Source organism: Balaenoptera physalus, assembly GCF_965194825.1.
Source record: "Balaenoptera physalus genome assembly, chromosome: 11".
NCBI classification, from domain to species: domain Eukaryota; kingdom Metazoa; phylum Chordata; class Mammalia; order Artiodactyla; family Balaenopteridae; genus Balaenoptera; species Balaenoptera physalus.
In genome coordinates, this window is record NC_138896.1 from 79,646,909 (window position 1) to 79,660,126 (window position 13,218).

The 13,218-nt window shown below is 52.4% G+C and overlaps 1 protein-coding gene across 3 annotated transcripts in view; it reads right to left on the reverse strand.

The window, feature by feature from the left end:
• Window positions 1-24: 24 nt before the first annotated feature.
• The window catches only part of DNASE1L3 (deoxyribonuclease 1L3), a 46,468-nt gene continuing 33,274 nt past the window's right edge, over window positions 25-13,218 (reverse strand). Inside the window, exons 9-10 of one of the 3 annotated variants that reach the window (XR_014250573.1) lie at window positions 6,146-12,889; window positions 25-5,043 (exon numbers count right to left, since the gene is read on the reverse strand). The gene's annotated coding sequence lies outside the window, so the exon portion shown is untranslated. Of the gene's footprint in view, window positions 12,890-13,218 lie in introns of all 3 variants that reach the window. The other 2 variants (XR_014250574.1, XM_082412374.1) reach the window with 2 other exon arrangements.

The following is a 13,218-nucleotide window of genomic DNA, read 5'->3' on the forward strand; positions in this document are numbered from 1 at the left end:
GCGGGGAGACGTTCTGTTTCTCTGCAGGCCCCAGTGGGAATTTATCAGGGTGAGGGGTCCTGGCACCCACACAGCCTCCTGGAGAGGTTTGCTAGGGTTTGCGCTGGCTAAGAGTCCCAGATATGAAACCCACTGAGGGGAAGGCTATGTTTAAAAAAAAAAAAAAAAAAGGTGAGAGAGAGAGTCTTTTTCCTGATGACCTAGGAAACCCTTGTTATAGGGAAGCGGTATCACCTGTCATCCCATCGCCCTTGGACAGCAGGGTTTGGAATTGGTGGTGCCGCCTTCCCTCCATCCTCTCTGCCTCTGTTCCTCCTTTCTGTTCGGGAAGCTTCTCCTTGCTGCGTGCTTAGGACGCACTTAGCCCTTGCCTCCTCTTGCCCTACAGCAGTGCTGTGACATGATTTTATGGTGACGACACTAACTCAGGTGCTGCAGTGACATGTTTGCAGTCCCAAAGCTCACTTGGGGCAGACCCTTGGCCCCCTGCCTTTTTGTCCTCAGAGTGGAAGCTCTACCTCCCTGCTTATCCCACTGTGGGAGCAGGAGTACAAAAGGAAGGGGACCCAGGAGCCGCCCCCACCAGGCAAGCCCCTGGCAGTTGCCATGGTGATGGGAAGTCTGTTCTGGACCCCCAGCCTTGTATTGGGGGTGAGCGGTGGACGGAAAGGCAGGGAAGGAAGACTCTAGATCTTTCTGTGTGTTTCTTCCTGACACCTGGCTTTTGATCAAGGATGGCAATTTGTGTCCCTCTGAGAGGTGGGAGGAGGGTTGGAGAAAAGGAGGTTCCTCCTGCCCGTCCTTCTGAAGGGAGCATCCTTATCTGTGGGCCTGCACCGTGAATGTCTGGTCCTGGACCCCAGGAGGCCCGTGGGCTTTGGGGAATGCAGGCTCTGCCCAGTGGGTCTGGAGAGGCAACAGTCGGCTGAGTTTGCCCAAAGAAGAAAACGGGGGCCCAGCTTGAAGGCCAGTGGTTTCTGGGGAGACCGCATTTGTAAGCTAACAGCTGGACTTTGGCATCAGGTAGTCTAGGGCTTAAGTCCTGGCTCGGCTGCTCACTGGCTGTGTGGCCTTGAGGAGGTTGCTTCACCTCTCAGAATGTGCCCCCCTTGGGGTGGTTGTGAGGGTCACATGAAATCCCACTGGGAGCTGTGAGAGTGTTGGCCACTGCTCTCTGTGATCAAATCCTGCCAGGCGATGTGCCTCCTCCACAGGCCGCTTGTTAGCACCTGGGGCTGCCCCTGGTGGTCCCCCGACAGTTACATCAAAGACGTCTCAGAGTGAAATTTGTGCATCTCTCCACTGGTCAGTGGCTAGAACCACAGGGCAACTGTTATCTGCACCTGGACTTACTGCTATGGGAACCGGCTGTTCTTTGTGCAGGCACATTGAAAACTGAAACTTGACCCTGGACCAGCTGGGTGCCAGGCCCTTTCTGACTTTCACTGGCTGACTTTGCCCCTTTCCTACCAAGGGTTGGCTGGACCATCACTCTTTTGGTGGCTGATGGAGGTTAGGCAGACAGCAGCTGCCAGCTGCCCTGCAGAGATCCCCAAACCAGAGGAGGCCTGCCCCCTTCCAAGCCCAGACGCCCTCCTCTTCCTCATCCGATTTCCCTCTGCAACCCAGTGAAGCACTCATCAGCAGTGCTGCCAAGAAGGAAACATTTTATTAACGTGTCCCTTTGTTTCCAGTGCATTTGTAAACACGTAGACCCTTGACCATGTGTCTAGTCTTAAGACTTCAAAGGGACCTTGAAAGCCACATTTTGATGAGTTTGGTGTAAAATGAGTTGGGCACATAGGGATTTAATTTGCCTTGAGAATTGCACAGCCTTAAAAGTTAGCAGAGTAAAGGTTAGTGGCAAAATGAGTGCTCGATCCTTGTCAACCCCCCCAAGTTTGTTTTTTTTTAGATTATTTTTAGCTGCATTGGATCTTCGTTGCTCTGCGCGGGCTTCCTCTAGTTGCGGCGAGCTGGGGCTACTACTCTTCGTTGCGGTGTGCGGGCTTCTCATTGCGGTGGCTTCTCTTGTTGCGGAGCACGGGCTCTAGGCGCGCGGGCTTCAGTTGTTGTGGCTCGTGGGCTCTAGAGCGCAGGCTCAGTAGTTGTGGCGCACGGACTTTGTTGCTCCGTGGCATGTGGGATCTTCCCTGACCAGGGCTCGAACCCGTGTCCCCTGCATTGGCAGGTGGATTCTTAACCACTGCGCCACCAGGGAAGTCCAGTTTGTATTTTAAAATGGGGAGCAAGATCGTTAATTTAAGTGCCCTTTGGCCTTAGTGCTCAGCCAAAGGAATGGAATCTTTCCAAGTCTCCATTAACTTGTTGGGGGAAGGGGCTTTGTAATCAGAGTATTTCAACTAATGAAAACTCTCCCAGAAACAGCTTGTTTAGCTAATTTTTTTCTTCTCCTCACAATAGTAAATCATAACTTCAAGAGGGAGTGAAAATGTCACATCGCTCAAGGCAAGCCTGAATCTGATTTTTTCCCTCTGGCTTTGGTCTCAGGATGCTGCCCAAACACATGGTGGGAGGAATCTTTCTAAACAAAGGGATCCTTTTTGCTTTGTGATAAGGCTTTTGTCTGGGCCCCTGAGCCCACAGGGGACCGGCTCATGTGCAAGGAATTTAGGGTGGCCTACCCCACACCCCTTCTTTCTTCCTCTAGAGTTCTCCAAAGCAGGCTGGCAGGAGATGGGGAGTTTACGAGCCTGATTTGTGGCTCGCATCCAACGGCCCTGCTTATCTCCCCAGGACAAAGCTCGAAGATGAAAGAATCCCGCAGGCCTTTTATTGCCCACTTTACTCCCTCTGCCGTGACCACCGCCTTCCCTAGGCACCAGGACACCTCTCCCTGTCAGCGTGGACATTCTTAGGGCAAAGCTGATGCTGAACGCTGGTGGGATGATCTCAGAGGAGAGGCAAGTCCTGGCAGAGGCACCGAGCCCCGGAAATGCCTGCTTCAGGCCCCGCTTGTAGCAGCAAAAGAACCTAATGTGTGCGAAACGCTCAGAGCGCAGCAGGTCAGATGCTGCAGGTGCAAGTCTGGATTCCGGTCTCAGCTCAGACACCTCAGGCAGTTATCGTCTGTGTGCCTCAGTGGCTTTATCCATAAAATGGGAAGATAATGGGAAAAGCCATTCTAAGATTAACCTCTAGAAAGATCCCACAACACATCCATCTCCCAACTGACTTGGGCAAACCTTCCTTCACCCAGAGCTGCTGGGGGAGGGGATGCCTGAGTTTTGGCGAGACTCAGCTCCCCAGGTCAGAGTGGAAGGGATACCTCACAAAAGGAAGCGTAGTTTGTAGGGAAGCCGTTTAGCATGGTGGTTATTAGCACAGGCCAGCGGGTTCAAATCCTGGTCCTGCTGTGACCTCCGGCCGATCATTTAACCTCACAGAAAACAGTGCCTCCATTTTTTCTTCAGTGAAACAGGGACCAGGTAATGGGACCTTCCCCATACAGTGCTCTTAGGATTAACCAACAAAATGCACATAAAGAATATCACTGTATCCAGTACACGGTAAGGGTTCACAGAATTACTATTACTCGTGTAAAGTGCTCTGAGAGCTTAATTCCAGGAGGGGCTACTTTAAAGACACAAGTACTGAGTCTTAGGAAAGGCCCTTGTCGTGGACAGAGTCCCAGGCTGGGGATTAGGGTTGCGCGTCATCGGTGGAAATGGATAGGGTGGGTCCTTGGTGGCCTGGGAGCGTGGCCAGAAAGCTGGGAGGAGAGTTAGGTGCACCCGTGCCCCTGCTCGCCTCCTGGCCTCCCCTTGTTTCTGAGCTGCAGTGACCTCTTTTCCCCTAGCACAGGCCTAGGCCAGAGATAGACCTGGGGGCTGCCTCCACACCTTCCCAGGGGTTGTTGGTGGCTTTTAAATGAGTTTTTAAATCTACAGTAAGACAAATGTCCTAAGTAACAATGAGAGGCACTGACTCTTAAGATTATCCCCAAATTTTTACAGGGGAGTTTGCCAGGGCTCAGAGAGGGTAGCGATGATCAAGCTGTGTTAAAACCTGGGAAGCCTGAATTAAAACCTAGGGTCCTGAAGCTGCTCACAGGGGCCTGGCACAGGATGGGCGCCCGCAGACAAGGGAACAGAATCTGAAGGCGGCTCTCCTTGTGGGCGGTTGGCTGTCCTTGTGCCAACTGGAAGCCAACATTTTGGGGGTCGCCTCTCTGCACCCTCCCACTCCCCTCCCTTCCGGGGTAGCCTGTCCACTGGGCAGGAGGACAGCCGCCTGGGCTGTTGTCACTGCAGTGACCACCAGGGACCGCCTTGGACACTCAAACTGCAGCACCGTGGGCAGCCCGGGTGGTGGGGAAGGCACAGGGTCTCCGAAGCCCCAAGGAGGGGGACACCCACCTCTGCCCTCTTCGTGCTCTGAACACCTGGGCTTAACAGTCTGTGGGTGGGGGCGGTCTGGGCCAGGGAGGCTTTCTTGAGTTCTGGCACCAGACCCCGCCACCATTTCACCCCAGGGTCTTGCCACCCCCAGCCCCCTAACTCTTGACTTTCCTCTCTCCATCCTTACCCAGCCTACCTTGCAGCAAGAGAGTTGCCATGAACCAGTGTTCATGGTTCAGTTCTCAATCAAAGGACACCTCCTCCAGGAAGACTTCTCAGACCATCCCCCAAATTCCCTGCCTGCCCCTCTATCCACCTGGTTAGGCATCTGTCTCTCCGGTACTGAGAAACCTTGAGGGCAGGAAGCCTGTGGGCTCTGTCCCTTCTCATCTCCCTTTAGTACCTGGCTGTGTGTCTGGCACAGGGTCAAGAGCAAGTGAATGTTTGCTGAATGAATAAACAAGAGCATACCCAGCAGAGTGGAAAGGCAAGTGGCCCCAGGGCATTGTGGGTAACCTCTTTCTCACTGGTACTCACCCCAGAGGGTCCTGGTCAAGAAGGCAGAGGGTGTGAGGATCCAGAAGGCTGACTTCATGGTGCTGCTGGGGTGACTGGTGGGTCCTCCTCTGCCCCGCCCTGCCTGTACGTCTCTCACGATGCTCGTCACATTCCGTGGGAGAGCCTGTAACAAGAGATGTGGGCTTTGGAGTCAATCCCGGTGCGACCATTTAATGTTGCTGAGCATCACTTTTCTCACCTGGAAAAGTGACGTAAGAGAGCCTATTAGTGGGACTTCCCTGGTGGTCCAGTGGCTAAGACTCTGCACTCCCAATGCAGGGAGCCCGGGGTTCAATCCCTGGTCAGGGAACTAGATCCCACATGCCGCAACTAAGACCTGGCACAGCCAAATAAATAAATATTTTTTTAAAAAGAGCCTATTAGTCGTTGAGTGAAGTCACTCAGTGAAGCCCCCAGCTCAGGGCCTGGCACAGAGTGGGTGCCACCACACACCAGTAGTGTGCCCTGGGGCACATCATTTCTCCAGGCCTCCATTTCCCCACCTGAAAAGGAGGCTCTGAGAGCCCCAGTAATCACGCAGGTGGTTTAAGGCACACGGAGTGCAGCCTAACAGCTGGCACCTAGCAGGTGCTTGTTAATCATCAGCTGACATTTACAGAGGGCTTCCTCCGTGCCAGGTGCTATTTGTCTCAAGTTGTTGAACACTGTTCTAACGTCAGTCTCTGAACACTAAGGGTCGTTCCCTCCATCATCTCGCTGTACAGATGAGGCCGTGCCGCTGTCAAGTGGCAGAGCTGTGTGTGAGGAGTTGGCCCGGCAGCCATGTAACCAGAGCTTCCTGGAGTGGAGATGACCTCTCTTTAGACCCCCTTGGGTGCCTGGCATGCAGTAGGTGTACACTGGGGTTTGCTGAATGGAATAGAGGCTGTGGAACCCCATGCGCCATCTGGGATCCTCCGGGTATGAGGGGGAAAGGCCTGGGCCCTGGGTTCCTCTGGGGCAGAACAGGGCCCCCTCCCAGGCACCCTGGGTGGGTGTGGCCTTTGCTCCATTTTTCAGTCTGGTCTGTCCCACCCACTGCCTGTGTGTGGCCCGCAGTGCCCTGAGCAGCCCAGCCTCTCCTCTCCGGCAGGGCCTTAGCAACCCAGCCCTCATTGGCTGCACGTATCCTTGGAGATGAGGCACCAGCAGTGCAAACATAGGCTGCAGAATGTTTCCTCCCTCCCCCGCCCCCTTGCCCTCACTGCCATGAGGGATCTATTCACCTCCCAGAAGCAAGCCTGCTGGCAGGAGCACATCCGGAAGGAGACTGCCGCCCAGGTCGCCTGGAACATCAGCTATGGCCGCAAGCACCTGAAGGAGGGACCCTTGCCCAGGAAGCGGCTCCAAAAGGCCCCCTTCAGGTCAGTCTGGGAGTGGGGCCATCCCGGGCCACCAGCTCCCCTGACTGCAAGGAGGTACCTGTTGGATGGCCAGAGACCAGGGGGCTCCAGGATCAGCTGTCCAGGGGAGTAGGTGTCCAGGGCCCTCCGCCCAAGGGAGACAGAGTCAGGCAGGCCCGAAGAGCAACTCGGGGGCTAGCAGGCCAGACCAAACCAGGGGGCTTAGGCATGAAGCAGGTCCCCCCGCACCCTGCAGCTGCTCTTCCCAGGCATCTTGCTTGATGGCCAAGGCCAGATGTCCTACCTCTGGGAGCGGCATCGGCAGAAGCCGGAGGAGAAGTTTCCGTCCTGGGAGTACAGCAGGCACGTGGGTAAGGGCCACCACCCTCTTGCCATTCCAGGCCTTTACAGGCAGGCCCAGCCTCGTCCCTCATCATATTCCTCTGGCTCACTATTCTCTGAGCAGGACTCCAGGCCTTTGCACGTTCTGGTCTTTCCACCTAGAATGCTCCTCCTGCCCCTCCCTCTGCTGGCTAACTTTCACATGTCACCTCCTCTGGGAAGTCTTCCAAGAGTCCTCCAGGCAGATTAGTTGAGCCCACCTTTGTGCTCCCGCAGCTTTTTGAGTCTGCACAAGCACTATCACCATTCCTTGAGGATCCATCTGGCCTGGTGAGGCCTTGGGCTTCCAGGGCTTCTTAGTTAATTTTATTAATGCCCTCCCAGCTCCCAGGTTGGGGCTGGCACTCAGTCACTGTGGGATAAATGAGTATGGACTAGGGAATGAGGCCTTGAATTGGAATCAAGAAGTGTGAGTTCAAATCCTGGCTCCCCCACTTTCACGTTGTGTGAGCTCAAGCAAGAACCTTAACTTCTCTGGGCCTCAGTTTCCACACCTGAAAACTGGGAACAAATGAGTACCTCCCTTCCTTTGTCACAGGGTTTTGGGGAACTCAGGCAGGAAAACACCCCGAACAGGAGTTATCCTCAGAAAGCTGCATGAGGTGGGTAGGACACACATTCATTCATTCAGCATATAATCCTGTCGTTCAGAACAGCCAGTAGAGGGAAATCTGGAGCCACCGAATCCCAGCTCTACCCCAAAATGCATTAGTGAACCAACAGGCACAGAGCGACTCAGGTTGAAATTACCAGGCTGGGTTTGAATTCTGATTTGTTCGTTTGTTCATTCACTCATTCATTCATTCATTCATTCATTAACAAATGTTTATTGAGCACCTGATATATGCTCCTCTTTTTGTCCTGGGCTGTATAGCAGAGAGCAAGACAGACATGGGCCCTCACAGAGAGCCAATGACAGATATATGAAGTAGTGTCAGGCTGTGGCCCGTGCTACAGAGCTGCACTTTTCAATCTTTACCATCACAGGAATTACGTGGGGATCGCGTTAAAATGTAGGTTCTGATCCTTCAGTGACGTCAGGGATGGGGTGAGATTCTGCATTTCTAACAAGCTCCCTGACAATGCAGATTCTGCTGGTCCGTGGACCACACTTGAGTATCAAGGCTATAAGAAGAGGTAAATCAGGAGAAAGCGATGGAGGCTGAGGGACTGCTATGGTAGACAGGGTAGTCAGGGAAGGCCTGCTGGGGTGGGACGTTGAGCAGGGTCCCAGGTCAAATCTCCCCCATCGGATTCTGCTGAGAAGGGCCTGACTCCCTGCGCCCACAGTGCAAGACTCAGTTTAGGCATTACATGGGGCTTCCCTGTTCCTCCTCTCCTGCTCGGCCCACAGGTCCATACCCACTGCCTGTGAAACAACTGCCAGGCATAGGGTCGCCAGATGGAGCAAATTAAAATACAGAATGCCCAGTTGCATTTGCATTTCAGATAAACAGTAATCTTTTAGTGTAAGTATGTACCAAATGTGGCATGGGACATACGTATACTGAAAAAATTATTCATTGTTTATCTGAAATTCAAATGTAATTGGGCATCCTACATTTTATCCAGCAACCCAAGCATTGGAGTCAGGGGAGCTGATTCTGGCTGCCCCCTGGGTACAAGGGCAGTGCTGGGTTCAGGGCAAAGTTCAGTTTTCCCCCATAGTGTTCTGTTTAAACCCACAGTTGCTCCCAGAATCTCTGGAATATTCTGTAAGCGTCTGGCCTCATGGCCCTAACCCAACCGGTTCAGAAGCCAGATGGGGAACAGATGACGGACCTTCCGCTGACCACTTCTCCCCTCCCCAAACAGATACAGACAGGAGCTGTGTCTTCCCAGTGGGTGCAAATAGCCACAGAAGAGGGGTTGAAGGCATTGTCTGGACCCCAGCTAGGTCAGCCCCAAGTGCCTTTTATGCATAGAAAATACCAGTCTGGTGCCTGGCACATAGTAAATGCTCAAGAAATGGTAACTGGTATTATTATTATTATTATTAATTCAAGAGGCAGGATTTGCAGCCAACGGGCATTTGGGGAGCTAGTTCAGCCTTGGGCAGGACCCTGGAGGTGTTTACCGTGGAGCATTGGGGTGGGTGGGGAATCACTAGACAAGGGGAGAAATGCGATGAGGGGTAAGTGAGCTTGGGGTTGGGATGGGATCGAAATAGTTAACAATTAGCATAACCTGCGTGCCACCAATCAGGGCGGATCCTGGCCATGGAGCCAAAGCAGGGTCTCAAGATGCCCATGCTTTGCCAGGCATACCGTTTAGTTACTGGATCCTAAGAAGGAATTGGGGGCCTAGGGTAGGGGTCAAGGGGCACAAGGGGCAGTGCTGTTGCTAACTGTGCAGAAGCATTTCACTCTTCTAGCAGCTGGAGCAGCTGTGGCACTGTGTCGTGTTGGGCTAGGGGCGGGCTGGCAGGAGGAGTGGTGGCCCCAGCACAGGGCCCTTGTTGTGTTCCAGGGGAATCCATGAAGGACACCAGGGCTCCAGCTTATGCCAGGTTCCAGCCCACCACAAAGAGCTTTTACATCAAAAGTAGCATCTTCCATGTCCCACAGCGAACAGACCAGAGGATGTGAATTTGCTGGGGGTTCAGAAGCTGCTCCTTCCTTTTCGTGTGATCTGTCTGGACCCTGAAGAGCAGAGGCACTGGCAGCCCCACCCTCCCTCTGTTCTGTTCAGCTCTGCCAAGCGGGGAGAGGCACGAGTCCTACTCTAAGGTGGGCACATGTCTGGGATTCAGGGGGGCCCGCCTGCTGCGTCTTGTCTGCCCTCAGAGACCTCAGCTCCTTGCAGAGCTCCTCACCCCCGCCATCACCATCGCCAGCACAGGTCACTCTCCTGGGGGAAGCAATGGAACCTCCAAGTGCTCCTCCAGCAGATGCAGGCGAGGGGCATCTCTAAGTTCTTAAGGTGCTAAGGGGAGAGGAGGGGGATATCTCCCTGTCCTTACTCTCTACATCCTGTGGAAGGGACCCATAGCAGAACTGCTCAGTCCCAGGGTATCCCAGAGTTTAGGGAGGAAGTCGTTTCCAAGTTTACTTTCTGCTTCTCACACCTCCAAGAACCTGCACAGGTCAGGGTTGCCTCACTGCTATAACAAACAGCCCCTAAATCCCGGTTGCTCAAACGTACTAAAAAAAATAAAGGTGTATTTTTTACAGCACAGTGCAGTCTGATGTTCCAGCAGGCCACCTGCCACATGCTGATCTGGGGACCCAGGCTTCTCCCACCTGGTGGCTCTGCCATCTCCTAGGGCCTCAGAGTCCTTCCCTGAGTCCCTGAGCTACACGCAGCTGGGGGACGAGGGAGGAGAGACAGAGGGCCTGGAGAGAACATGCCTACCCTTGACCACCTTGGCCTGGAGCTGACAAAGGTCACTTCCTGTCACATCCTATTGGTGAGAACAAATCACATGACTTCTAGATGTGAGAAGGCTGGGAGTGTTGTGTGACCAGGTGGCCAGGAAGAAGAAGAGAAAGGGTCCCCAAACATCTAGCCCATCTCTGCCACAGAGCCTGATGTGCCCTGTGGCTGCTCTGGGGGTGGATTTGAGCTTGGCCACCACCCTAAACTCTCAAGTCCCCTCCTGTATGAGTTTGCTAGGACTGCCATAACAAAGGACCACAAACTGGGTGACTTAAAATAACAGAAATTTGTCTCACAGATCTGAAAATTAGAAGCCTAAAAATCATGCTCCCTCTGAAACCTGCAAGGAAACCCTTCCTGGCCTCTTCCTGGCTCCTGGAGGTTTGCTGGCAATCTTGCTATTCCCTGGCTTGCAGCTGCATAACTCAGTCTCTGTCTTGGTCATCACATGGCCCCTGTGTCTCTGTCTTCACGTGGCCATCTTTTTTTTTAAATTTATTTATTTTATTTATTTATTTTTGGCTGTGTTGGGTCTTCATTGCTGCGCATGGGCTTTCTCTAGTTGTGGCGAGCGGGGGCTGCTCTTCGTTGTGGTGCATGGGCTTCTCATTGCAGTGGCTTCTCTTGTTGCGGAGCACGGGATCTAGGTGTGCGGGCTTCAGTAGTTGTGGTGTGTGGGCTCAGTAGTTGTGGCTCGCGGGCTCTAGAGTGCTGGCTCAGTAGTTGTGGTGCACAGGCTTAGTTCCTCTGCAGCATGTGGGATCTTCCCGGACCAGGGCTCGAACCTGTGTCCCCTGCATTGGCAGGCGGATTCTTAACCACTGTGCCACCAAGGAAGCCTATGTGGCCATCTTATAAGGACACCAGTCATATTGGATTAGGGGCTCACCCTACTCCAGTATGTCCTCATCTTAACTAATTACATCTACTATAACCCTATTTCCAAATAAGGTCACATTCTGAGGTACTGGTGGTTAGAACGTCAGGGTATTTTTTTTGAGGGGACACAGTTCAGCTCATAACCCCGCCCTTCTGATAGCTAAACCTTGGTTACTGGGGCCATCTTGAAGGACCTTGCTCTTTCATTGGATTCCCTCCCAGAATCCCAGACATGTCAAATGTTTGTGGCTGGCATCCTATCCAGCGTTGGTGCACACAGCATCTCATTGCTTACAAGGCCTCTGGCATGGAGGAAGCCCAAGGATTCACCCTGTTACCAACCAGGGTTCCTGGCTTCCTTAATCGATAGAAATTGATCAGAGTCCAGACAAGAAATTCAGGCAAGGCTTTATTGGTGCACCTGCTGCAGCAGGGGGAGTGAGAACAAACAACATGTTCCTTGCCTGCTGGCTCGCACCCTGAGGCAGGGGCGAGCTTGTTCCTTATATGAGGTGAGGGTAGGGGTGTGTCCAGGGGTCAGGTGGGAGGGGTGGCTTAGGTGTTTTGCCCACCCCTTACGTGGTGTTGTGTGCAGGGGGCATGCGCAGTACCCTGCTTTTGCTCCTGACCCCGTACTTTTGCTCCAGGCTCTTCAAAAGTGGCAGTTGGGGTTTTTGGTCTTTTGTATCTTTTGGGCCCAGAATTTGCCCTAACTGTGCATGCACGCAGTTATTTTAGTCCCATACGGTTTCTTTGTATTTTGCTGCTGGAGGAGAGGTGTGTCCAGGTGCAAGCACTGCAGCACTGCAGCAAAGGGCCCCGGGTCCCAGCCTGTCTCAGCCCTGCGCACAGCCCTTTGTGAAACCAAAATGCTCATGGGCCCATCCTGCTTAATCAGGGCACTGTGGTACCCTTCTACTCCACTCGTTCAAAGAGCAGCCCCTCAGTCTGGCCAAAGAAAGAACGAGGCAAACCAACAGCTCTGTGAGGACCACCCCCAGAGAAACTTTCTAGGTCTCTCCAGGTTTTCCCCTTAGCCTGAAACTCCACAAAGGAGCTAGTAGTTTTAAAACTGCAAATTGAACTAAGTGGCCTGCGTTTCCCTTATCAACTTTGGGAAAGTTCTTGAGTGGGAAAGAGCAAGAGGCAGAGAGCGTGAACAGGGCTGTGTGTGCATGTGATTCTGGGGAACTTGCACTGCAGCCTTGCACCCTAGAGGCAGGTGCTTGACAAATACCGAATGTAATCAACCAGATAGCCCACTGGGTTCTTCGGGGTCATTTGACTGAATGCAACAAAGCTTGATCTGATAGCTCCCAGGGGCCAGGTCTAGGCTGGGCCCTTGGGGCAGAGGGGGCAAATCTTCTTGGAGCTCACGGCACAGACTGAGAAGGGCTGTGATGGGGGAAGACGGGCATCTTTGGAGCACAGAGGGGACGCCTAAGCCAGCATGGGGTGTCAGGGTGGGCCTCCTGAAGGACATCACCATTATTTCTGTCGTTAAATGAAACAATGCTCAGAAAATGCCTAGCAAATGGCTGGCTCTATATATGTGAATTATATTAATTGTTATTATGATTACCTCTATCAGCAGCAAGTCTGCAAAGCTGCTTAGAAGAGGACAGGCTGCTACCAGGGCAGCTTTTCGCAGCTGGGATTTTGCAAATAAATTAAGTCTTTTGGAACATGATTTGAGTGATGTTTTCAGTTCTCCCAAGGATGATACCACATTGCTAGCACCATTCTAGAAGCATGGGAAAAAGGTTGATTCATAACAAGCAATGGATGTTCCAGGCTGTTAGGGCTTAATACTTCTGGGGAATTTATTTATTTACGTATTTAGTGAGCACCTCTAAGATATTTCCTACATGCAGGCCTTATTCTAAACCCACACTGTCCAGTTCCATAGTCATGAGCTACGTGTATCCACTGAGCATTTGAAATGTGTCTCATCCGAATAGAGATGTGCTGTAAGTATAAAAGACACACCGGGTTTCAGAAATTTAGTATAATAAAAAAATGTAAAATAGCTCATTAATAATTTTTATAATGAATCACATGTTGAAATGACCAAACTTGGATATATTGGGTTAAATCAAGGATCGACAAACTTTCTCTGTAAAGGACTAGGTAGTGAGTATTTTCAGCTTTGTGGGCCATCCAGTCTCAAATAAGCAAATACTCAACTCTGCTGTTGCAGTGTAAAAGCAGCCATGGCTGGTACATAAACAAATGGGTGTGGCTATGTTCCAATAAAACTTCATTTAAAAAAACAGGTGGTGGGCTAGATTTGACCC